Consider the following 27,073-nt stretch of genomic DNA (forward strand, 5'->3'; position numbering starts at 1 on the left):
AAATAAATTACAAATAAGATTAAAATATTTTCAAATCGTCTATAAAATATGCTAATTATAAAAGTAAATAGTGGTTAATAAACGCAAAATATATTGAGTCTTGTGAAAATATTATGTTAGCTTATATTTATTTATTTAAATTAAAAATGCTATCAGTCAAATGGAATGCATTATTTCCTTGTAGTACCAGCAATAATTGTATGAAACATTTCTAAACTAATACTAATAAAATATCATCATCATTATCATCACAGCAGCATAACAGACCAGAAGGGGACAAGGCTTTCCCTTAAATATATTTTCAAACAACCCTCTGGACGACTATAATGAATTATATTAAATAAAATATTTGCTAAACATTCTTTCTAATTTTATTCTATAACCCTCCTTGAACAGCCGACCTAATTATGAGTTTACGATTACCAATGTTCAAATCCGTAGCCTTGTAATTTTTAGCCTACTCCAGAAGACAAGAGAGCTGCAGAATCAAGTATTTAGAAGAAAAGTTTGCCTTCGTGGAAGACGTTTTGATAGAACTAACCGGCATTTACTTTACATGGAGAGGAAAACCACGAATACCTCACACAGTTAGTCTGACGTCATGGGGACTCTAACCCATGATCCGTCTACCACTAAGGATATTACTAAGCATTTATTATTATTCTTATTGCTCTACTATATGACACCTTTTTATTACTCGTGATGTTTATTACTTTAGCGAAATCAGCTAATTTGTTAGCTGGTGCTATTGAATTGCGAACAGATGTATGATGTTGTAGGGGTTCACAAACAATCTTATACGCTTGTACCCTATTTCTTGCTGTAATCTTTGAAGAGTTGACAAAAAGAGATGTTGACAAATGTGAGAGAATTGGTGAGCTCAGTAACACGGAACCAGTCCAGCGTATTCGAATGTCTTCGATTTCCTGAAGACATTTCAAGCAAGTTTGTTCATATTTTAGTTTTAAAAAATTACCTTTTTTGATATTTAAAATAACTTTAGAAGAAAAAAACAAACTGCAACAGTACATAATTAAAAATTTAGCAAATAATAATATTCGATTCATAACTGTCGGAAACTTAAGGACCATTCACTCTGCCCCAATAAAAATTGCATGAGTGGATTACACCAATCAGATTATAAATTTTTCAGTGCTTATTTCAGACTAAACTTTCATTTCAGTTTAAAGGTTGAAATGTGAAATACTATCGGCAATTGGTTATTATTTTAATTCGAAATAAAAGCTTGTTATTAAAGTGTTTAAACTCTTAATCACTTTTTTACATAAAAATAAAAACTATCTGATGCTTAAACAAATTGAACATTTCCAACATTTTTCGTATGGCAACAATTTTAATGATTTTCAGCGCACTTCACTAACTGTGTGTAACAGAACAGGACCATTATTTTCCCTGCAGGTAAAATGAAAAACACCTAATTTGAGCATTAAAAGTTCAAAATTAAGCAGCTGTTTAGAATAAACATGTACTATGGGGAACATAAATGATGTGAAAATTATTTAAGATACAAGTTAACCAAGATATACTTCTAAAAAAATCAAAGGATTAAAATAACAAGGAAATTAAAACAAAATTATACCTGCCTTAAAGATTTGGTAAAAATTGTATGCAATGCCTTACTTAGCTACTTTTTTCCACAATCGTAGCATGTTTTTAATCATAATCTCATTTATATCCAAAATAATTTGAATTGTTCAAAGCAAATTTATTTTAAACTAAACGCATAAAAAATTAAACTGTCTACTAAATTTATCATTGGATAGTTGACTCGAGAAGAAATGAAGTGAATATGCCAGACCATGTGATTTAATTCAGATAATATTAGATACCTGTAAGCAATGACAAGCGGGAGTGCCAAAGCAGATTGGCTTCTAAATCAAGAAATGCCACGATTTACTAAGAGTACTTTACTTGCAGAAATCTAATTGATATGAAATGATTTTAAGAGAAAAAGTGAGAATTTCTGAATTTCAAACTGAGTAAGATCAGATTTAAATTAATTTAAAAACTAATATCAAATCAAGTAAAATTGTTATAAAATTTTACGAGAATCATGTTGCTCACTCTTTAAAGGAAAACAGCGAATCTATCTCTATGATATAAAAGACTACGGCTCATATTGTCACAAAACCAATGAATTCTTTTTGTGTTGTCATTGAGAAGTTTAATTAAACTGATCAAAAGTTGGGCGGAAATGAAAGGTTCGGAACGAGCACATAATGTACACAAACTGTTCTATACATATTTTTTGATTTTGCTTGATTTAATTTACGCAGGTCCAAAAATGATTTTAAGCAATATTTTAATTTAGATGATGCATATTAATCAATGCAAGAGAGAGATACGCTTAATAAACATAGATCACTCAGGAATTATTTCGTTTTTTTAACTCTTGTATACAATTTTCTACTTTTGCTATGCTTTTATTCCATTTTCTTACATTTTATTTTTGTTCCTTATACATTTTTACGAATTTATCTTAAAAGACATTGTTGTTGGTACTTATTCCACTTGCCAATATCAGCAGGTCTGCTTGGAAAATCAAGCTAATTTTTAAGGCAGAGGGCGCGTTTCTTGTTTTTTTCTGGCGCATCATCAGGGACCAAGAATACGACTTCGGTCACACAGCAAACACCCTTCCACAGAAAGGACCCAATCATACTTCATTCATTCATCCAAAAATCATAATTTTGACCTGAACGATCAATCTCCAATTCAGTTCCCCCACAGGTATTGATTTGTTATATGAACTTAGAGGACTTTGTGACCCAGACACATTCAATATGCACCAGTCACCATTTAATGCAGATCAGCGTCCTACCAACTAGACTATGCCGGCCTTAAAAAGACATTAAATTTTTGTCTGGGTTGCGTTTAATATTACAAGGCTACGGTGTTGAACATTAGTAGTCGCAAACCCAAAAAAATGAGTCGGCTGTTCAACGATGGTTAAAACTATCTTCAAAAACAAAAATTCACAATTGTATAATTGTATATANCTATGACTATAGAATAACTTCATGCTGGTCAACTTTACGTCAAAAATATTATTGAAAAAGTGCCTGGATTTATTGAAATTAGCCCTGCATGTTGATCTCCAGTTATGCATAGCGATGAAATGTGACAAATGTTGTAAGCCAAATCATTCTTTTAATTTAATATATATATATATATAATATAGCATAATTTCCGATTAGGATTGAAAAATGTTAATTTAAATCAATATTTAAATGAAATGTTTATAAATCAAAGATTTAAATAGGGTGATGCATATTTTTAGAACTTAATTTTAAAATGAATACCATCATGCATATTATGCTGGACTAAAATACAAATGTATCCAATCAAGATGTCTAAGTTAAATGCTGAATTATATCACATAACTATTATCATCAATTGCGTAAAGTTTAGATTATTATTGTCAATTATCGTCCACACTGTTTTACTGTGAAATGAAACGTATTCCTAGTAGATGTCTTAAATCTTCATTTTATAGCAATTGAGAATTTTTATTTCATTAACAGTGAAAATAAATAATTAAATAAATAAACATTAACTGAGCGAAACTCATGAGGGGGCAATATTTTATCATATATGCCCGCAAAAATCCACAAGAATCTGATCATCCGTCGAGATCATCAAGTTCATCAAGGTTAAAAAAATGTGCCAACAGTCTGTACTTCAGAGACATGCAATAAGAATATGCATAAAAAATTGAGTAATACTAAATCCTAAATAACTATTATGGATTTTGCTAAGGAATTACGATTGGAAACTCCGTTAAAAGATGTCAGACCCTTTTATTAAAAAAAAATCATACATATACGAATAGTAAAGTGTATGCTCTTTAGTACGTCTCCCGGTCCATGGATCTTTCCATTATAACAACTGAAGGAGTAAGTCCTGCTTGCTGTTCCATCGACGCAATGTTATTTTAAAGTCCTTTAGATCAGCGTCCACACTTTCAATATAGTGACTAAAATTTAGTCATTTGATTCAGAAAAGTTTAAAAGATTTTTTTTAAATGGAATTTTTTTTTACTTTGATGTTACTACACAATAAATGTGAACCGTCTTGAATCCCCTATGAAGGAAAGAGGAGTGTAAATTCTTATCTTAAGTCTTAGGTGGCCATAATTTATGGTTATTCATAATCTATGCAACTTTCGTTTCAAAGGATACAGTAATTTTATCAATCATATTTTTCTTTTTCGAAAATTGTATTCACTCTTTTTTGTGAAATGAATGCCTGCTAGTGTGGTTTATTCTCATGTTAAAGAATGTGGTCAGCAGTTATTTTGAGGTATGTTATTAATCCAAAATGACTACCCGGTATCTGCATATTATTTTCAATGCATTTTTCACCTATGTATTATTTTATTGGGTGCTGCTATGCATTTATAAATATCGAAAAAAGTAGCAGCATTGTTTTTTCTTTTAATTGGTCAAGTATTTTTTAGATATGTGCTTAAATGTGCGGAATTTTAATGCTCTAGCGATGTAATAATCTCACTTTATGGCATCTGTTTTTGCACAAACAAAGAGAATCGTTGCATCGAGCGTCCGTTATGCTTAGGTACAGGGAGAAAATTTTTATATGGGGGTTGTGCTCATATTTTTCTTATTTTTTTATTTTACTAATGGTGCATAGATATAAGTTTCTGCAATTCTCTTTAAGCTGCCCTTTTACTACACTCTTTTACCACTACTTCGCATAATAGTGGCGGCTCAAAAGATTGTATCGCAGAAGTAACGTTGTTGATGAAATAATATGTCAAAGATATGAACTAAACGTACCAATACTGTTATGTTCTTACATCTGTGATTATACATCTCTCGGCAAATCTATGCCTTTCTATAAGTAGTTTAATTTCCATAATCTAAATAAGCTGCCAAATTTTCATTGTTTACTGGTTACCCTCACAAGCTATTTTTTTTTTACCCAGAATTTTCAGTTAATCAAAATTACTTTTATTTTTTAGATACACTGAACATGTTTTCAATCCAAAATAGTTGGTAACACATCAATCTATTTTTATACACTGAACCAACTTCTTCCTTTTTAGCTATGGCCAATTTTTAAAAACCATTTTTCAATTTGAAGCATTACTAGTCTGCGCCAAAGACAATAGGCATTTAAAAAACTTGCTACAGATTATTAATATTTTAATTAAAACCGCTTTGTTACTTAAAAATATTAAGGAAGAAATTATGAATTGTATATTCTAACTGGTGATGGATAGGGAGAGGAATTTGTACATTTCTTTTCTCATTTAAGGAAACATTTTAACCTAGCAAGATTATTTCATTGCAATATCAGAAAAGATTTTTAAAATTTTGTTAAAAATGTGTATTTATGAATAAGAGCAAACACTTGCACAATTGTTAGTTTATTTAGCAGAATTTTTTTACTTATACCTAATTCTGTAGATTTCTGTTACATTTTATTGTTTAATTGAATAATATCTATATCTTAATGACACACGTTTTTACACACGTTTTTACATGTTTTTACACACTTGCTTTGCACTAAAAGTTGGTTTAAAAATTTAATAAATAATTAAAAAATGTGATATTGCTTATTCTAGATAATAAAATGAAACAAAACTGGAATATGCTTATAATTAAAAAAAGAGAGGATAATGAAGAGGAATTGAATTTAGATGTAAAATGTAATATCATCAGAGACCAACCGTAAAGTCATATCACAGAAACCGTGTTTAAAAGATAAGCAACGGTGGAAATCTCATTTTTTATTTAATTTAGATCAGCTATGTTAAAAAATTTATTAACTACTTTTTACTATTAAATATTATATACATTGAAACTTGTTATCGAACTCCTCATCTCTCTCTGACTATAATTTTAACTAAAGTTGAAAAGCTCACGCTTTTTCAACTTTTTTCTATGAATATCTAACCCTTTGCCATAATTTTTAACTCTCTTCAATCCCTTGCACCCCAAGAAAAATAATAAATATATCACTTTAAAAGTTGAAACTTCGATGAGCCTGACTTAATTGTTTTACAATTACCATCATCATCATAGTTGGCCAGACAGCCTAATGCTTTCCTCTAAATATTTCTCCATAATAACTTCCGATTTATCCACAATTTTTAAATTGTTACTTAAACTTAAATTATTTTCATTGATGATAAAAAGTTTTTGTTCCTTTTTCTTTTAAATTATTGAGTAATTCATTCTTATTGAATATTGCAGTTAAGAAACAAATTAGACCCTTAAGAAATTAATACTTGAGGATTTCGATGCGCTTTCGTTTGTTAATACATCAATAAAAAGCAATAATACCTCAAATAAAAGTAATAATGAAATGAAAAGTAATAAAATTTATCATGATAATAATAATAACAACAACTTATTGAAAAGATGTTGCCTTTATTGCATTCCAAGATAAGATTCATCCAAGTTATTTATTCCTTTTTGATCCTACACTGGCTGCAAAAACAGATCTCCATAATAATTAGCATTTATCGAAGAATAGAAACTATTTAATGTTCCACGATCACGATTACACATGAAATGACATTAAAAAATTATATTACATAAAATAAAATACGTTCAGGTTGATTGTATTATTTCGTGATAAAAAAAAATATGTTTTTCAAACTTAAATTGGTTTCACATATTCGATGTTTTCATTTCATTGATCTATTCAATATCAAAATTTTAATAATTTATAAAGCTATTTCTTAAGAAAAGTCTTCCTTTCTTCTTATGTTATACCATTTATAATTTAAATAGGATACCTAATATTTAGAATAGTGTACCATAAATATATATGTTTTTATTTAATAAACGTAGCAACAAACCTATTTTTTAAAGACTAGTTACCTGAAAGATAATTTTCTTATAAGTTGATTTTATTGATTGAATTTATAAACATTAATTATTTAATGTATTATACTGTTACAAATTATAATGTTTTTTTAATTTTTTCAATTTCTTTATTTGCATAGATAAGAAGTAATCTAGATTGAAACTATATTCTTGCCCATGTACAAGAATCGGTACATATTGCTTTATAGAACATTGAATTAAAATTACTTTTTTCACTTTTTATATTTAACCATATCAAGTTTCAAACAAGGTTTATTTGTGTATATCAAAATTGTAAAATAAAATGCAAAACATTTACATTTTTAGTTCTTGCTCATTCTCAGAGATAAGTAGATTAAATTCATTGAATATTGAACTAAAATAATTATCGTTTGCATTTTAGATTTAATATGCACAACGTGGGACATTTATATGTAATCAGTTTGAATAAAAATTCATCTGGTATAAAATTATTCCTTACATATTTTAGCCCATTCATAAAATATGTAGATTACATTTAATATAGTATTGATTTAAATTTTTTTTTTTCGTTTGATTCCTTTTTTCGTAGTGCTTTTATTTCCAAAATCATTAATCTTCCCTATTTTTATGATACATTATTTTTTCGTCTGGTCTGCTAGTTCACATGGAACAACTTGTAGCATTAAAGTAAGAGAAACTATTGGTTGAGTTAGAATATTTCTGTGATAATTAAGGTATCTGAATTGAGTGTGAAACTTATTATATTTTGCACACTATGAAATTTACTGGTTAGTCATTATTCTTACAAAGAAATGTTACTAAGCCATTACTAATTTTTTTAAAGATTGAATAAAGGCGCGCATAAGTCTTTATAAAAAGAATAATTTCTCAATTTTGATGGCAAACCTTCTTTTTGAACTTCTCTTTCCTTTGTATGTTAAAGTTCTCAACCGCAACATATATTTAAATGATGATGTGCAGTGTTTTTATATTTAATCTCGATATAAAAGATCTGTTTATGAAAGCTTATCTTGAACCTCATAGTGCGTAAACTAATAGTATAAATATAGTTAAATTTAACGTTGTTTCACGCTTGCTTGGTTTATTTGCTAATCAATTACAAACCTTGTGGGGGTTCCTTGATAAAGGTTGCAGCAATATTGAGAACAACCTTACAGCAAAGGTGCGAAATATCTATGGGAATATTTGCATATCAGTTCTAACTATTAGTACATTAACACAGATAAACTAATAATATAATAATATAAGGTTTTATGCTTTCTCACTAGTGGTGTAAATGATTATCGATTCTTTTGCTTTATTGAAACATTATTTACTTTATTGAAGCATAGTGAATCCAAATTGACACAAATATCATTGATTGGTTCCAGTAATGATCGTTGAAACTATTACTGTGAGTAAAAGGGGAAAAAGTTCATTTGGTAGGATAGTGTCTCTGAATCCTCCATCAATTTATTTATTAATTTTAGCCTGCTTTTAATTTATATCTTTAGAGCATTATTTCTTTTATTTTTAAAAAAAAAATTCTGTTCGCCTTTTCTACACAATTAGCTCACACGTAACCAAGTTTGAAATTAATATGAGTAAAAATATTGGCTTTTCAACAAAAATTACTAATCCTGAAATAGTGATTGAAATGAGAATGAAATTTGTAATGATTAAAAATAAATTAGAAGCTAAGATTTAGTTATCTTTATTGCATATTATTTGCTTGCTTTGCAGGTATGAAAAACAATTCCAGTTAGTTTGTATACGAGTATCATTTAATTAACATTGAAGATTCTTTACTCGTTTCATAAGTAAGATTTATTGTAAATAATTTCGAAGCTACCTCTAACAAATATACGAGTAATTGAGATATATTTGCTTAATGTTTCTTATTATTAATACAAATGTTACCAATATTTCCTTATTATTGACGTAAACATTTATTTGTGCATTTTTTGTTTTTCAAGAAAATACATTCTTTATGTATAATGACAATTAGAAGTTTCATTGCCTTTTTTAGTAAAAAATTTTTTTCCTAAATTTATGCTTCAAATCAAAATTTCTTTAATGATTGTTATTAAACAAAATATTTCCTCTGTTATTAATGAAAGTGTTTAAGTCTTTATGCATTGTTTATTTAAAAACCTTTTCTTTCAAAACTTAATTTTTATTCGCAACTAATTTTTAATTCATTGTATACACAATAATAAAATATATTTTATAGTAAATGTACAACATAATACATATAAATAAAAACGCAAAATAAATTCATGTTCAAAATAACTCTGAAGTGACAGACACATAAAAATATTTATTACAAATTAATAAACTTGCAACTGAATTTTTTTAATTTTTATAAATTTTTAATTTTCACTTTTTTTCTATAATTCCAGAGCAAACTCTTTTCCATTCGCGAAGTTTCAATTATTTTTCCGTCTTTCCTCACGAGATCTCATAATTTAGTTTACCTTTTCCTTAATTTCTTTAGCCTTTTAGTCGATCAATAATATAATAGCTACTATATTGTATTTAATTACTAACAAATGAATCATTTTCCTCGCTTACTTTAACTTAACTTCTCTTTATTTATTTTCATAACAACAAAAATAATATTATATGAAATTTCTCCTATTTCAAATAAATTTGAACTTTATTTTACCAGCGTAGCCCCATTTTACTGAGGCAAAGACAATGCAACCTAATTTATATAACTATTGGTTTTAAAATATATCATTACCAGCAAAAACCTAATAGAATATTATCATTGAAATCAAAATCAAAATCAAAAATCATTGAAATGAAAAAAAAAATTAAAATCAATTAAATTAATGTATAAAATTAAAATTAAAAAAGGACTAAACAGCAAAACAGAAACTGTTTACATCTAAACAACTTGTAAATTCACGAAAAAAATGCGAAGCTGTGCAAGTTTTGGTGTTTGCTTTCTGTTTAGTCCTTAGTGTAGATATTTAATCATTTATCCTGCATATCAATGATTCTTTTCCAAAAGAGTACTTCAATCCTGTATTACAAAATATAAAGTAAAAGTTACTGTCTTTCAATAACTATTCATTGCCGACGAGCTATAATAAATATTGCTCTAATACACTAAATTATATCATATTTTGTGTATGATGTATTTTTAAACATACTAAACGTCTTTAAAACAGGATTTAATTGTTCCACAATTTAATATCGAAATCTGTTAAAAAATAGAATTTTGTACTGTTTCCAAATACATGCTGCAGCCAGAAATAAAATCTTAGTTTCAGAACTCCTTCCTAAATCTATAGAATTCAACTATGTACATATTTTTCCTTTTTCAACTACAAAGTAAATATGTGAATTAAAAATTAAAAAACTATTCAAAAATTAAATTTAAATAAGTTAACCAATGGATTAATAATTGTTTGGAAGAAAACTAGTTTTCTTTTTCATATTTCTTTTAAATAGGTATGCTTATTTTAAAGAAAAACTTTAGCAATATTGCCAAACGAACGCTGAATGCGCCAAACTAGCAACCCGCTAAAAAGTTAGATTTCTCAGCTTGACGACTACCATCGTGACGAGAGTAGTAACAAAACGATCCGCGATGCGGCTCTCTAAAGGAATGGATGTTGAATGGATCCCGCTCAATCTATGCATTTGAACTCTCTACTCACTCTGCATCTTCCTTATCTTCACATCCTCTGATCTTGAAATGGTAGTCGACGATCTTGAGCATCATGTCTTTTTATGGTAAGATTTCGACTTTATTTTCAAAATAAGGCTAACGATTTGATCTTTTTTGCTAGAAATTATCAGAGTTATATAAGGGTGTTCTTTTTGTTTTCTTCCTGATTGTTATTAATAGAGCCGGCTATGGAAGGGAGGGAAGATTTTGGAATTTCGTTTCGGTGATTGGCATCATATAAGAGTTTCAAAAATATCTATTGGTACTGAGATGATAAATAGTAAATAAATCTGACTAAAGTAGAAGAATCGATTCCCGATTTATTAATGGGCCTAGCTATATGTTTCAAATTACTTAAAACATGTTTTTGAAGAGTGAAATTAAGAATGAATTATAAACAAATATTTAAGAAAAATTGTTTATTTATTTCAATAAAAATAATAATATAACACTTAAATACTTGATAATTAATATAATTAAAACTAAAATGCTTAAATACTTTATAAACATCAAATAAGAGTTTCATAAATATCTATTTGTGCTGAAATGATTTATAGTAAATAAATCAGACTAAGGTAGAAGAATCGATTCCCGATTCTAGCCATATTCTAGCTAGCAATTTTATTATGACACTTAAATTAATAATATTATGACACTCAAATATTTTATAAACTATGTTGCAAATTATAATATTTACGTTTCTTTAATAATTGTATTTTTATCTTTTATGTTTAACTGTATATTTAAGTGTCAAAATATAATTGATTATCTATATCGAACAAATATCAAACATATTGATATGAAAAATATCGATTTTAAAATTTAAAATTTTAAATTTAAATTCTTCCTGCTTCCATTAAAAAAAATTTCCTCCTGTTTCATACTTTTGCTTATTTTTTTAAAAATTATGTACATAAAACTGATATTTTTGAGCATGATGGAAAATAAAAAATAGAAGCTTTAGCATTCAAAATATTTAATTATTTCAAGAAATAAACTCAAATTTTAAAATTTAAAATGAAAATATTTGAAAGTGAGATATTCAAAAATAGTAATATGCAGCATACTAAAAAGTAATATAAAAGAAGCAAAATCGTAAGATTCAAAAATCAGAAACATTGAAAATTCGTAATCAGTAATTCCAAATGCATAATTTGTATTACGGTTTACCAAGTGTTCATAAAAAAATTATGCAATTCTCAGTTTTTCATTGATAAATCTTCTAGATAGAAATTTGTATTAGCTGTTCTATAAATGTATATGAACAACTTAAAAGTTAAATAGTACAGAGAAGTAAAAATAATTATAAGTCTGTTTTTGTCTCATAAAGTAAAAAAAATAATAATAAATTAATAACCGTTCACGAGTTTTCAAATTCAGAGTCCTAGACAAGACAGAAAATGCACATTTCATTGACAAATGTGCTTTATCAAGCACTTTTATCTAATCAATTTGAGAAATGGAAATTTTTAATTTTTTAAAATTTTAAAGACGCTATAATATATTACTTTCTGCTTTTGGTTCGGTTTTGAAATTTATATTACCTGTTTTATAAATGTATATGTACAGCTTATAATTATTTGTAAATCTCTATACTATTTTATTTTTAAATCTTTTTTAAGTACTACAGTAAGTAAACAAACTACATAAAAAAACTACAAAAATAAAATCATAAAATTGATGATCATTTACGATTTTTCAAATTCAAAACCCTAAGAAGGACAGAAAATCATATTTTGTTGACAAATGTGCTTTGAAAAAACTTTTATTTAATTACTTTACGAATTGAACTTCTTTTTAAAACATTTAATGGCTCTATAATGTACTATGTATCCCTACGTTTTCCGTGTCCAACAAAAACGGCAATCATTTTAAATAATATACATGCATCATAATATCTCTTAAGCTGCACCTGAGATAAATTTGATGCCAGTAGTTCATGAAATTCAATTACTTTGTAATTGCTTTTCTGATAAAAATGACTGTTGATTTATCTACAAAAGCATACTATATAATACTTATCCACAAAAGCATACTATATAATACTTATCTACAAAAGCATACTGTATAATACTTATCTACAAAAGCATACCATATAATTATTCAGCATACTATACGGCAAACGATTGAATATATTTTACATTGCTTACAAATTCTATAGAATACCAAACGCCAATTCTGAAAGCAATAAACTTTTATTATTGTACGCTTCAAAGTAATAAATAATTATTATATATATATTTATTAGTTTAACATAAAAAGAAGCACTTAGTTTATAGAAAGTAACTAGTTTAATACAAAAAGAAAGTACTTACAGAACGTAACTCATTTTATTTTTATTTCTTTAATACACAAAACATGAATTTTGTTTACAATGCTTCAATATTTTCGTTCTTTTTTTTGAAAATAATATAGATATTTTAATAACCAAAAACCAAAGTGCTCTTTATAATATCAGCATTTAATAAAAAAATTTCATGGAAAGAAAAATGAAATCCCTAAGTCACGAATTAGTTTGAAACAGAAAAAAAAAAATTCTGGTAAAATTATCGCACCGTACGAAAGTGCCCTTTCTAACTTTTACCGGATATTCTGATTTTTTAAAGCTATTTCTTATTATCTGACATTTAATAAAAAAAATACTAAACTGAAAAGTAAATTTTACCGAATAAATGGTTTTTATGCCATTTTCTAAAGTATCGTGATAGATTAACCAATTCTTAACTCATTTACCAAATGCTGTCACCTATTATTAAACCATATTTTATCATTAATTTTACCAAAATCTTTACTAAAAAGCTTCTGTAAAAATTACCAAGCTTTTTGGTTTGCCAATATAACCAGAAACACCGTACATTTTACCATACTCCAGTAAATTTGACCATTATTTTCTTCTCGGTGTAATACATTATCTTTGAAAGAAACGGGTATAAATTTTCTATATTGAAGACTGATATTAGTCTAATATTGCTTTAATAAAATTGATCAGTGGTTAAAGTAGTCCGTTTTGTGTAGCATTTTTTCTTATTGCCACCTAAAATTAAATATTGTTTTATTTTTTAATACAATTTAATTTACTAATTCGAAGTTAAATTTCATTTTAATGTTTTAATAAAAACTAAGAAACAATTGTTATTATTTTTTTTCTAAACATATAATAGTGGATCCTAATTGGCAAAAAATATTTTGTCACTGCGATAGTTTTTTTAATTGTCGTAAAAACCAAACATAAAGAAAATAAAGCCTAAAATATTGAAGAAAACATAGTTAGTTACAATATTTTGTGGTGGAAAAAGAGCTCACCCGTGATAATAATAATAATAAAAAATTCCTAATTTTTTATTTCGCTTAAAATCTTTTTAAATGATTGTAAAATAAAGAGATTAGCACAAGTTACAAAAACGTTTAGAAAATCTAAAACAAACTATAAGAAGGTCTTAAGGAAAAATACCCATTCTTACAACTGTAAATAAATAAAGATTTTGTCAATGCAAATTATGTAATATAATTAATAATAATATTGCAAAATAAATATAATTAATATTTTTATTAGAACAAACTAACACTTTCATTTTTAAAGTTGCGAAGTCAGCTTCACCATTTTTGAACAGTGATTCAAATCCTCTCATGAAGTTAGCCTAAAATTATGTTCGTGTTCAAAATGATTTTAGCCTATTATTCATATTCATTCAATATATCTCGGTTTTATGGTGAAATTATATAACCTATAGCTTTGTTTTGCTGCCAAACGAGAGGAACTACGAAAAATATCAGACAGAAAAAACAATTATCTCATTAACGTGTATCAGTCACTTTACTACACGGGGAGTCTTCGGCCGGTGGGGTTCGAACCCACGAACTCTCGGACATGGACCCAGAGCCCTATCGACCAGACTATCCCGGCCTCTATTTGATAATTTTTCCATTTATATAGTAATGGTTTACTAGAAATTCCGGTTTTATAGTTCGTATTACAAAAATTATAGTTCGCATTACTCCACATTTAATTAAAAGTACAAATCTGAAAAGTAAATTTAATAGAATAAACGGCTTTAATTCCATGCTATAAGATATTATAATAAAAGTACGAAATTTTACTACATTTGCTGAATTTTATAACATATTATAAAATCATATTTTATTGTTCATTTTACCAAAATTATTACCACAGCGGTTCGATAAAAACTAACGAGCAGTTTGGTATTACCATAGTGTAAGAAACACAGCAAATTTTAAGTGAACTTAATCTTTTTTTTTCATATCTGCATTAAGAAACAATGGCTAACTAAAAGACCGAGTAACCAGTACTGACAATACACTATAAAAACTAAAAGAAATACAGAAATAGTAGCGCTAGGACAAATTTCATTTTAGTAGTTTAAAAGATTTTTTTTATAATTTTTTTTAATTATCTTTAATTAAAGCATCACAATTAAACTACAATAAGGTTGTCAATAGTAAGTAATAAGTAGCATATGTGATGATATAAATATAGTGTGCTTCTATCAGTAACAGTTTTATTAATTGTCTAATAAATAATATTTGTCTTACAATTAATCGTGAACTCCAGGCAGACTGCCTGATAAATCAATCATATAGTGGCTAAATATAGAATAAACAATGATGACCTAAATTATGTGTTTATTTAGAAGCTCGGTAACTACTCCTAATGTCTATAAGTTACTTTATTACGTTTCCAATTGGAAGAAACGGAAACATTTTTGACAGTATCAAAATTTATGAGTGAAATACGCTTTCTTTATAGCGTTAAGCTCTTTATTACTTCGATTTGTAATGATTCAAAAGAACTGATATTGATATTTTCTTATGTTTCTAAAACTAAAAAAAATATTTCTTTAAGATTCAAATTATATCTGAATATTTTTTATTCATATTAAAAGAACTTTTTATAAAATAAAAACCGGTTTACATGTAATAGTCTTGTGAACATTTTAATACATCCTTAGCAATAGTCAAACATATGGGGTAATTAGAATTTACAAAACAGCAGAATTTGCAGAGTCACTCTGCACCACGATCTTCAAAAATTTTAATTTGTCAACTACTTCCTATCAATCAAATTGAGATTTTTGCAAAAAATAACTTAATCTAACATATATTTAGCAAAACCTGCATTTACTAAATATTTTAAAGTTTTAAATAAAATCTTCGTGTTGTTTAAATTTCAGTTGAATTTTTTACAATTATATTTTAACTTCACAAAAAAAGAAAAAACAAATGCATATACAATACTCAGTAAAGCAATCAGATAGAAAGTTTGAGTTTGAAGAAGACAATCAAAATAAAATCTTTACATTTTAAAGAAAGAAGATAACCGAATTGTTATTTTTGGTCTTCTGAATTTTGCCTATTCGAAGTGTTTTCAAATAAAATTCATTACTATACCGTAACAGGTAGTTTGCCGACAGATAAAGCAGTAACCAGAAAAATTAACATTAAATGCCTATCTTTGTCACAAAATATAAGAAAAGAAATATTAATCCTTATTTTTCATGAATACAGATAGAAAAAATATCTTTTGTTTTTCGCTTAATTTGCGCAAGCAATTGCTAGCAATTCTTACTCCATTTATTCCTTTTTTTTTAAATCAGAAATAGAAAATAATTTGTGGATGCAGTGATAATACGGACGGTTTTTCGCTACGGGGAGTCCCTCTAATGTTAAATAGCTACTAGTGGCTATTTATTTTCGTTCAAGGCAGTGTTTCCCAAACTTATGACTTTTGTGTACCCTGCTTTTTAAATTTTTTGTAGCTCTGTGTACCACTCATAAAAAATTAATGTATTTTTAAGTATAAAAAAATTGCCCAAAAATAAAAATCACAACTGGCTGTTGACACTACTAATTAACTGTTAACTGCAAAAAATAGCCAATAGAAAAATACGCAATCTTAAATTTTCATGACTAGAATTGTTTTTAAAAAAAAAAATTTGAAAATTTCGTTTGCTGCAAGATATTTCGCATAAGAACGAGTATTCCCACTAAACTGTTCCCGTACCCCTGTGGGTACACTTACCACACTTTGGGAAACACTGGTTTAAGCGATATATTTAATTTTAATTTTAATATTTCTGATTATTTTGGATAAATATAAAACAGTAAAGTGATATTCATTTAAAAATAAAGCAGATATTTCATCTCAAAGTATGAAAATGGAATTGAACAATTAAGAACAGATCTTAATTTCAAAACAATAAGTCAAAATGGATGAGCGATAAAAAGCAGCTTAAACCAAAATTGTGATAAGTAAGCAACATAAATAAAAATGTGAGAATTTAAATACAAGAAAAGCGAAATCTAGAGATACGCTTGCTAGCAATAATGTGAATGTTAGCAAAAACAGAAAGGCTCCAGCATGTTGTCGGGGAGAAGTATCCTATGATGAAGTGCCGTTTTTGCTAACATGCGTAACTTTTATTTTTCTTGTATTTAAATTCTCACACTTTTATGTATAATGTAGCTATTTTATTGTTTCGCGCCTATACTTTTTGTTAAAAGTATCACCTTGTGTCCAAAACTAATGTGTAAGTAACAGTTATGCTACAGGCAGCAACAAAAAAATAATGGTTTTAAACTACAAGATATCAAGGTGAATTCGGTCTATAAAGATTTAAATAATTACATGTTTACGCTGTTTTAAACACACTTAATTCGTATTAAATAAATAATCCCAAAAAACCGAAGCGAATTTGTAACCTAATTAAAAACTTCATTTGCTTCAAAAATATATAAATAGGAAATATGTAAAAAAAGTCGACATGTTTCAAGCGCTCGAAAACTGGCGCTCATTTTCAAGACGTGAACAAGTCTTGAAAATTTGCAACTGCTCTCGAGAGCTTAAAATATGTCAACTGATATTTCCCCTATGAAGAGAAAGAAGTTTTAAATTAAATAGTACACTTAATTCTTATTTCTTTAGATTTTAAAATGTAAAAAAATTAGCTTATTCATAAATTCCAAGCAATAAATATTTTTGTTAGATTTTTTCAAAATCGAATAAATAGACCTTTTCAATATCCAGAACGTTTCATTCGTATCATTTAAGAGAAAGTAAATAGGTATTTCGAAGTTCTTTAAAAGGGTCAAACTTAGAAATACAATTAATAAGCAAAATAATTATTTTTATTCTTTTTGTGATTTGTATTTTAATATTTATCTCTTGCACGCTAACTATCTAATTGCATTTGATCAAAACTTATCCCCTCGACGTTAAGTTTACTTTATCTTATCAGTAAGTCCTCCATGTGATAAAATGTATGTTTAAATTAGATTGTAACAGGAATATATATATAGTATCACAATGATAGCTAGCTAATAGGTATTTAATCTCCAAATCTAAGCAATTTGCATAACATTAAATTTGTCATAATAAGAGATTATGTCAAAACACCACTGATTATGTGGAATAGCTTTTCATTTTGTCTTATTAATGACGCATTAAATGTATAACAGCAGTAAACATCAGCAAACAATGTTTGGAATTTGTAATTATCAGACTTCATTGTCGTATGCATAAAGACTTAAAGAATTATGAAATTTTTTTTGAGATATTTAAACAGAATTTAAATTTAAATTATTTCCGTTTCAAGATTAGTCATTAAAATTTTTAATCGTTTTAATATTGCACTCATAGCTTAGTTTTACGAAATATAAAAGTGCACACATGGTTCTTAAAAAAGGTGCGTAAATAAATTGTGATAAACTTGATGTAAACACATTGTGGAGCAACAATAACACATCATATTCTGAGAAAACAAGAAATTGTCAAAACTACCCTAATTTGGTAAAATTTTCCGTGTTTCTATGCATGCGTTATTATTATAAGATTTTTGTGCTGATCTATCATTTAGTAAACGAATGATAATCCTTAATAACAAATAAAATTCCCTCACAAATGAAATTTGAAACTACATTCATATTGAAGACTCTTCGAGATCATGCAATAATGCAACTTTAGCTTGGTTCTGGGCTTGGATTCGTAAAACACACAATTGAATTTCGCTGAATCCGGAATTTTAATTTATTTATTAACTTTTATTTTTATTTTTTTTAAAACCTATTAATTATTTAATTGTTTTTTTGAACTTTGCTTCAACATTTGCCGGTAAACCAACTCCCTTTTTTTATAGATTTGTAAGTTCTAGTTGTTTGCTATTAGAATTTGAAAATTTGTTTCCTTGATTGATGTTAAAAAAAATCAGTATGAAAGCGAGGTATTTTAGCAAAAGACAAACATGTGAGGTAAAGTGTGACAAAAGAAAAACAGACAACCCAGAATAACTTTTTATCTAATGATTTGATCTTCACTTTCTAGGACTCAATCTTAAAGGCTCAAGGGGGTTATCTCAAATATGCTAATTAATAAGTGCAGATCATACGACGAACAGGCACAAAAACTTACGAAATCAGACACAAAACGTACTTTTTTCTGAATAAACATGCCCTTTTTTGATGGATTCGGAATTCTGATTCCCAAAATAAAGGTGGTAGCAAAAATTCCGGGAAATATGATCCCAATTTTTTGGACAGGAGAGAGGTTCAAAGTTTGGATCCCTTAATTTTAATTTGAACTTTTGCGCATTTCGCTATACCTCGAGAACTTTTTAAGCGAATTGAAAAATTTTTGCACACAATTATGAAATTCGTTTGTTTAAAGTTAATTTCATTCAAAAAATGTTAATTCAATAAATATTTATTATTTTATTTAATAATAATCAAAATAAAATTTGAGTTGTAAGGTATAAAATGTTTTGTATCATTTTAAATTATGTAAATTCACAAGACAAAATACAAAATTGATCGAATTCAATCGAACCGTTCCTGAGAAATCAAATTTTAAAAAAGTCGTAGATTTAAAATTTGATTTCTCAGGAACTATTCAACTGATTTTGCTAAAACTTCTTATTTTGCCATTTAAAATTACGTATTTTAAAATGATGCAAAAAATTACAAACCTTACAATTCAAATTTTTTAAAATTATTATTAAATAAAATAATTGAAAACTAATATTTACAAAAAAGAATTATTTCGTGTTAATATTTTTATTAATATTTTATATAATAATAATCCAAAAATCTTTCGACAAACAAATCTTATAATTGTGTGCAAAAATGTTTCAATTCGCTTTAAAAGTTCTCAATAAATGGCGAAATACACAAAAAGTAAAATTAACATGAAGGGGTCCAAATTTCAATATTCGTTAAAGAAATTTAATATTTAATTCCAATCATCCTAATTTTTATTTTATTTTATAACCTTGCACTGCCGACCCAATTTTTTGGGCTTACAGCTACTAATGTTCAACTCCGTAGCCTTGTGTTTTAGAACTTCCAGAAGACAAGGAAACTCTTAGGTCAATTATTAAAAGAAATTGACCTTCTTGGAGGACTTCTTTGATGTAACTAACCCGCATTTGCGCTACGTCTCGAGGAAAATCACGAAAATCTTCCATGGTTAGCCAGAGGCAAGGGGTTTCAAACCCTTGATCCGTCTACTACTGATGATATTTTAAGTCAGCATGGTGGTTGGTCGGTGCGGAATACAACCAGCCATCGCTGAGAAACTCGGTGCGCCTAATTAGAAGGCGAATTCTCTATCCCCTGAGGCACCACGACTCCAATCACCCTAATTGTCAGAAAATTCATTCTTTCGTTTTCCGTGCACTTAACCTTTGCTCTAACTCTTCTTCTTTAAACTCCGAAAGTAACTTCCTCGGCCCATTCGCTGCTAACCGTATATTTAACCCTTCTAGAGTTGATTCAGTTCTCGCTAAACTCACTAAACCACCCCTCTTCTTCTAATTCATACAGAAATCTTGTTACTTCCGTGCTTTAAAATTCAGAATTATGGAACATGGTTGTTATGTCCGTTATCAAGAATTCGAGAAATCTTCAATTGCTTCCCTTAATTGGAATATCATAATTTCGTCAATTCCAGAATTATTTCCACCCCCAGTCATGTCAGCTCATCCTTATACCCTGGAATCTAATGTTATTAATTGGAATGCTGACTCTCTTGTTAAAGATGTTAGTTCCTCCCCACTTCTCCATAGCGCGTGGAAATACATTTTACCCCAATTTGCCTCTCAGCCACTGTGTTCTTCCTTATTCTGTTTTTCATATTTTTTCTCTCTCGGTTTCTGTAGTTTTTCTAATTTCCGTTTCTTACCTTTAATTCTCCCTCTTTCATTAGCAACTTTACTGGGGTTTTTTTTAAATAATTTTTTTTTTCGTTACATTCACGTCTGTAAAGTTTTGAAAATGGGTGACTATTTTTGATGCGCTGGAAACATGTCGACTGTCATTACATTTTTCTATATTTTTGAAGCATGTGAAGTTTTCTTTCAGATAATAACATAGTTCCTATTTCCACATTTTTAGTAAAAAAAAAACACAAAACTGCAAGGTAATCGTTTTTATGCCATGCTTTAAGGTGTCAAGATAAAAATTACCAAACTTTACCATATTTTCCAAAACCATGTTTTATTGTTAATTTTACCAAAACTAAAATTTACCAAAGCACTATAGTAAAAATTTACCGAGCTTCTTGGTGTTCACATGAAGGTAAATTTTACCATATCCTGGTTGTTGTGACCGAGCGTTTTTCTCAGTGTACTAAAAAAATTACTAAAAAATATTTTCAGCCTTACGTGTTTGTACATTAGAAATGCGAATCGTGAGACAGCGAAAGACGATGAACAAATAATAAATTAATTATATCCTTTTTCAATCATCCATCAAATATCTATTTCCTATTTTTTCAAACTTTCTAGACAGCGTTGTATTCAGATGGAATGAAAATATATTATTCAGTTTTTCTAGTAGAAATCTGAATTTACAATCATTTTTGTCGGTAGCATAAAAATTTTCCACACTTTCTAAATGCAGATTGTCTTTCATTAATCCATTTTTTTTTCAGAGTGATTTCACGGTGAATAAGCCAACCAATACCAATTCGAACCATAAATATCAGTTATAATAAGATAATTGACTTACATATGAAAAAGAGGTGTAAGCCCATGGGATATGTTCATCGATTATCTGTGAATTGATTGTGTGAAATAAATGAAAACTATAAATAGAAAGGAATAGGCTTTTTCGAGAATCTCACTATTAATATTCATTTCGAACAATTTAAGGCATCTGATAATTCTTAACATATTTGAACATTTTTTGTCATTTGTTTTTTCATATTTGAACATTGAACATGAACATTTTTTTCAACATCATTTTCGACAATATTAACTAAGTGTGAAATATTAACCTTTGAAATTTTATTTATGTTGAATTATAATATTATCGTAAAATATATTTAAATATTTTTTATATCGCTGTACCTTGAAATTATATTTTTGTAATTTCAAATTTTTATTATTTATATTACATTGAAATAAGATAAATATAAGATTTTGTTCCTAAATTCGTGGTGTAAATAAGCTCTTACTTTTACATAGGAAAAAGTTACATTTTTCTTACACGGAGAAAAACATTCTGGTAAAGTTATCAAACTGTATGAAACAGAGAAAAAAAAAAATCCCAAGTAGAAACTATAGAACTTGCATATGTGAAATATAATCCCATCCTAAGTTTATAAAGAAATAAAAAAAAATAAGAAAATCACCACTGTGTTTTATTTTCAGTGCTACGCTACTTGTATTTTTTCGAAGCAATAATGTAATTATTTTTCGTCATTATTATTTATTATCAGTGAATATGTTAAAAAACATTTAGCATTTTTGGTCGCAATTTTCGATACGAAAAAAAAGCATTTAGTAAAATCAATTTGTCATTATATACAATTCTCTTAATTCAACTTTCAGATAAAAAAGAAAATTTAAATTTGTCAACAATATTGTCCACTTTTTACAAATATAAAGTACACCCTCTTCTCGTGTAATGAATCTTTTGGACCTAATCAAACAAGTAAATAACAACTAGGTCAACAACAAAGAAAGGATCGAAAGAAACGTGTTTGTTTTCATTTTAACAACAGAAAAAAAATGATCGATCACCAGCATAACATGAAATACGACCCTGAGTCATTCACTTAAGCCAATATGCTATATTTCTCAATGTGCAGTAGAAATTGATAATTCATGATAATGCATCTACCTGTTAAATATGTTTCTGTGAAGGTATTGGTTCAAAGCTATTTAATTATATTGAAATGATACGCGCTCATATTATTGACAGAGCAAGTTGACTTGTAACGTTAATGAATGCTTTAGCCTCAACAGCGACTGAATATCGAAATACAATTTTAATGAAATTATTGAATATTATATGTATGGTTCGCATAAGCATAATTTTATCACAGTGTGGAAAAGTGTAACATTCATACAAAAAAATAATTTTCAAGCAGAATATATATATATATATATATATAGATGTGAAACGCGTATCTTAAAATATTTGTAGCTGTTTATTATTGGTTATTAAAATGGTTTTTTTTTTAAATATCTTCTCGCCTCTCATTTATATTTTATCTAAATAAAATTCCTTGTTAGCCAACATTACCTTATAATAAATAATATTATTTTACGAATAATAGGGAAATAAATATTAAACAGGTTTTGATAATGAAAATTAAATTAAATTGTCAGAAAGATCATGTTTGGGGGGAGAAGAGAAAACGCTTTTTTTTTAGGACAAAGACAATTTAAGGGACAAGCTATTTTATATAGAATAAATAATGTATATTCTGGGACTTTTTTAGGGAGAAAATAAAATAAATAAACCAAAAGGAGAATTTTGGTGAACCAAAAGGAATTATAACTGTTCTCCTAGGGAAGCGAGACTATGGAGACTGGGGAGCAACAGAAAACTGGGCACCTCTTACTATCTGATGTTGCTGCTAACATATTTAAGAATTTCTCAAATGTTACTTTAATACCAAGATACATAATATAATCTTGAAATAAAAATACTCTTACAATGAATCATTCATATCATACCGTAAATTAATTAGTAAAGTACTCTGTAAGAAATTTCTCGGAAAAATCATTTAATAACAATTTATTTAATAGTTATTTCATATTTGAACAAGACAAAACAACCTCAAATAAGATATTAATCAAGCAATTAACTGTGAGAAAAACAGTTTATTAAGAGCTTTCCCCTAATACGGTTAAACAATCAGGATTTGATCACACCAACTAAGTCCACCTAATGAAGCCACTTAGTTCCTTGCTGGGTGCACATTATAGCCGAGAGGATTAATCTGTCAATTTCTTGAGAGACGGTACAGGGGTTCGAGACTCAGTTTTGACACCATAATATTTCCTCCATTCCTTTCAATACACGAAGAGTTTTTAGTGTGCTGCACTCCCCAGTCTGGGACTCTGAACAATTAGAATATGACTAGGAGGCTTCGCCCCCTGCTCGCTGGTGCTCGCCAACCCCCGGAACTGCTTTCGCAGTTCATTTCGGATTGCCTCACAATCCCATGCTCGCTTTACTCGCTCATTGGATTCGTTCTTAACGTCTATCTTTTGTATACTTTTTTGAACACTGAAGTTCCGAAAACTTTTCACTGTAGAAAATTCTAAACAATATTAAAATTTCAATATTAATTTGAAATTGCAAACAGTTCACATATTTTTCTTAATCACACTATTCTAAATTTCAGTTGTTGAGAAAAGTAACTGTTGTAAGTTTTGTTTTAAAGTCTTTCCCACCAGAGGGCTAAAACCATGTGTTGTAAAACAATATGAAATAGTACTGAACGCCGGATGTAAAGCATCGGCTTCGATGAAGATAATTTTGTGAGAATTTTTTTGATAATTCGGTGAGAATTCACCCGATTAGACATATGATGCTCACTACGTGCTCTTGCGCGCCGAAGCCTATCAATTAAAACGTATTAGCGTTTTATATAATATAGATTAGCCATGTGATGCTCACTACGTGCTCTTGCGCGCCGAAGCCTAACAGTTAAAAATGAAAACTGTTGCCAGCGCGAGAAAATAAATGTCATCGGTTTTATTGATACATACGTACGTATTAGCGTTTTATATAATAAGATAGATACTATCATTTGCACGTATGCTGTAGATGGCTTCACCAAAAAGTCACTTTTATCGTGTTCTTTTAATAAAATGCCCCGAGTGAAATGATAGTGAACTTTATTTTGCTATTAAATAAACAATAATTTCAACAAAATTCAGGTAACGTTTATCTAAAAAAAATTTGGAAAATTAAATGCTTATCTGAATAAAATGAACAGTTAGCAATAATTATTTCTATTTAAGTTGAAAATAAATTTTATAATGACCTTTTAATACATAAAGGAAAAAGAATTTTTAATAAATTTTATTAATACTGTAATTATTTACCTGTTTCTAAATTATAGAGTTATAGAGTCAAACTTTATCTTTTAGAAAAGATATGAAAAGGACCCAAATTTCCCCAGTGGAATGAAAGTAATTTATATATGTTTGACGCATGTATTTCAGGAACTAAAAAAGAATAGCTGCTAATATTTAACAATTTGGCTAATATTAGCAGCATGCCAATCACTCAAATAAAGGGCAATTCAATATATTTGGGGCTAACTTTATCTGAATTTTATTGCCATTTTTTATTAATAGGAAAATAAAGTTACCTATCATGTTCCTTGCACATTTTGCTACAAGAAAAAGTTGGAAGTAGCTCTTGAAAATTCTTAATTTTTGACAGCGAAAACTGATTTTCATCCCACTGAGGGTGGTAAAAAAATAAGCGTTTTTTTAGGGAAGATTATTCAACGACATATTGGAATGAGAATTATAAAACTGTTTTCATATTACACTACTAGTCAACTGTAAACCGATACAAAGAAAATGGTAGTTTACACCTATATTTTGATCAAGCTTTTTTTTTATTTTGAAGTATTTGCGTCCTGACCAGCAGTATTTACAATATTCAAGTTGGGATGATAAATAATATTAATATTTTTTGATAATATTTTTGAATTATATGTAAGAATAATTAAAGTATTTATTTTTCTGCACCATATTTCGTAAGGATAGCGCTGTAAGAAAATTCAAAATTCCAAAAATATCTCCTAATACTTGTTTATGACAAAAATACCACGCAGTAAATGGAATCAATCCAACAAACTTCTTAAAATAACATAATTTTAGACATAGAGTTTAAGCAGATAGGTGGAGATAAGTTTTACTTATGAGTTTGGTCGATTATTAACCCTTTACGGAAAATAACAATTCTGGTAAAATTACGGTACTGTATGGGAATCACATTTATGGTGAAGAAAAAAACCTTAATTCTAATTGATAAAACAAAATATACGGTATTTAAACCATTTATTTGATAAGTTTGATCGGCAACGGTTTTCCGGAAACTCAGGTTTTCAAAATTACAGTTCCTATTACCACGCATTTAATAAAAATTACGAAACTGAAAAGTAAATGTTTCCGAATAAATGGTTTTTCTGCCATATTCTGTGATATTATGGTGAAATTACCAATTTTTACCATCGTTACTATATTTAATACATATCATAAAACCATATTATATTGTTAATTATATCAAAATCATTGCCAAAGTACTTCGGTACAAAATGCAGAACTTTTTGTTGTTCCCATAAAGCTAGAAATACGGTAGATTTTACCTTATTTAGGGAGTTTGGATCATACTTTTTCTCTCAGTGCAGAAAAAAGCTTTTTAACTTTTTTGAATTCATGCAACATTAAGCCGCATTTCATACAAAAGAAAACCGTCTTTCCAAATTCAAGAATAGCCAAATTAAATGTGGCTCAGAAGAGCCCTAATTTCCCGATGATGAGTTTTCATCAAAATTTACAAACGTGATTTGTAAACTTTATACACTAATGCATTTATTTCTTTGTGAAAATTTCTGTTATTTTTCCTAATAGGATTTCCCACTTTTTATTTTACATTTTTCAAGCCAAATATTTTGCTTTAACTGAGTTTATTCTCGTCGACATTACAAATATCCTGAAACTCACAAAGCAATATTTATCTTGAGTAAATTTCTAACTAATATTTGCTGAAATTAATAGCGCAATCGGGTTTTAACGATAATAGCTTATTTTGGTTAAAATGGTCGTTGAGAAGACAGTCATTAACTATAGTCTCCTCTTTTGAGGGGAACTAAAACGGATCATATTTCCACGTCTACATATCCTTTCTCTTAAATAAGTTTTCAAATGCTGAAATTCCGTAAGGAATAGTGCGATATTTTAACATTAACAGTGTGGCATATTTAGCAGATTTCGAATTGTTAAATCGTTATGAAATGTTTTGTCCTGTTCTTTCAAATTATATGTTATACTTTATTGCAAGTTAATAAAAAACCCTTATCCCTATGGAAAGAGCCTGTTTGCATCTAAGTACACGCCGAATGGATGCCAAACTACAAGTGCGAACGAATATCAACATCGCCAACTCTTGAAACGACGTCACAAGGTCTTTTTTTTTCTTATAAACAATAGCACGAACTGCATTTCTGTAAGACGAGTTTAACTTTTAAAAGCTTTTATATTGTTTTGATAGCATAATTATATAATTT

General features: G+C 28.0%; 1 protein-coding gene across 1 annotated transcript in view; it reads left to right on the forward strand.

The window, feature by feature from the left end:
* Window positions 1-10,412: 10,412 nt before the first annotated feature.
* Window positions 10,413-27,073, forward strand: part of LOC107441252 (putative diacyglycerol O-acyltransferase MT3172) — a 169,977-nt gene continuing 153,316 nt past the window's right edge. Inside the window, exon 1 of the mRNA XM_071179990.1 lies at window positions 10,413-10,586. The gene's annotated coding sequence lies outside the window, so the exon portion shown is untranslated. The remainder of the gene's footprint in view (window positions 10,587-27,073) is intronic.

The sequence above is a fragment of the Parasteatoda tepidariorum genome, chromosome 4 (genome assembly GCF_043381705.1).
Source record: "Parasteatoda tepidariorum isolate YZ-2023 chromosome 4, CAS_Ptep_4.0, whole genome shotgun sequence".
Lineage (NCBI taxonomy): Eukaryota > Metazoa > Arthropoda > Arachnida > Araneae > Theridiidae > Parasteatoda > Parasteatoda tepidariorum.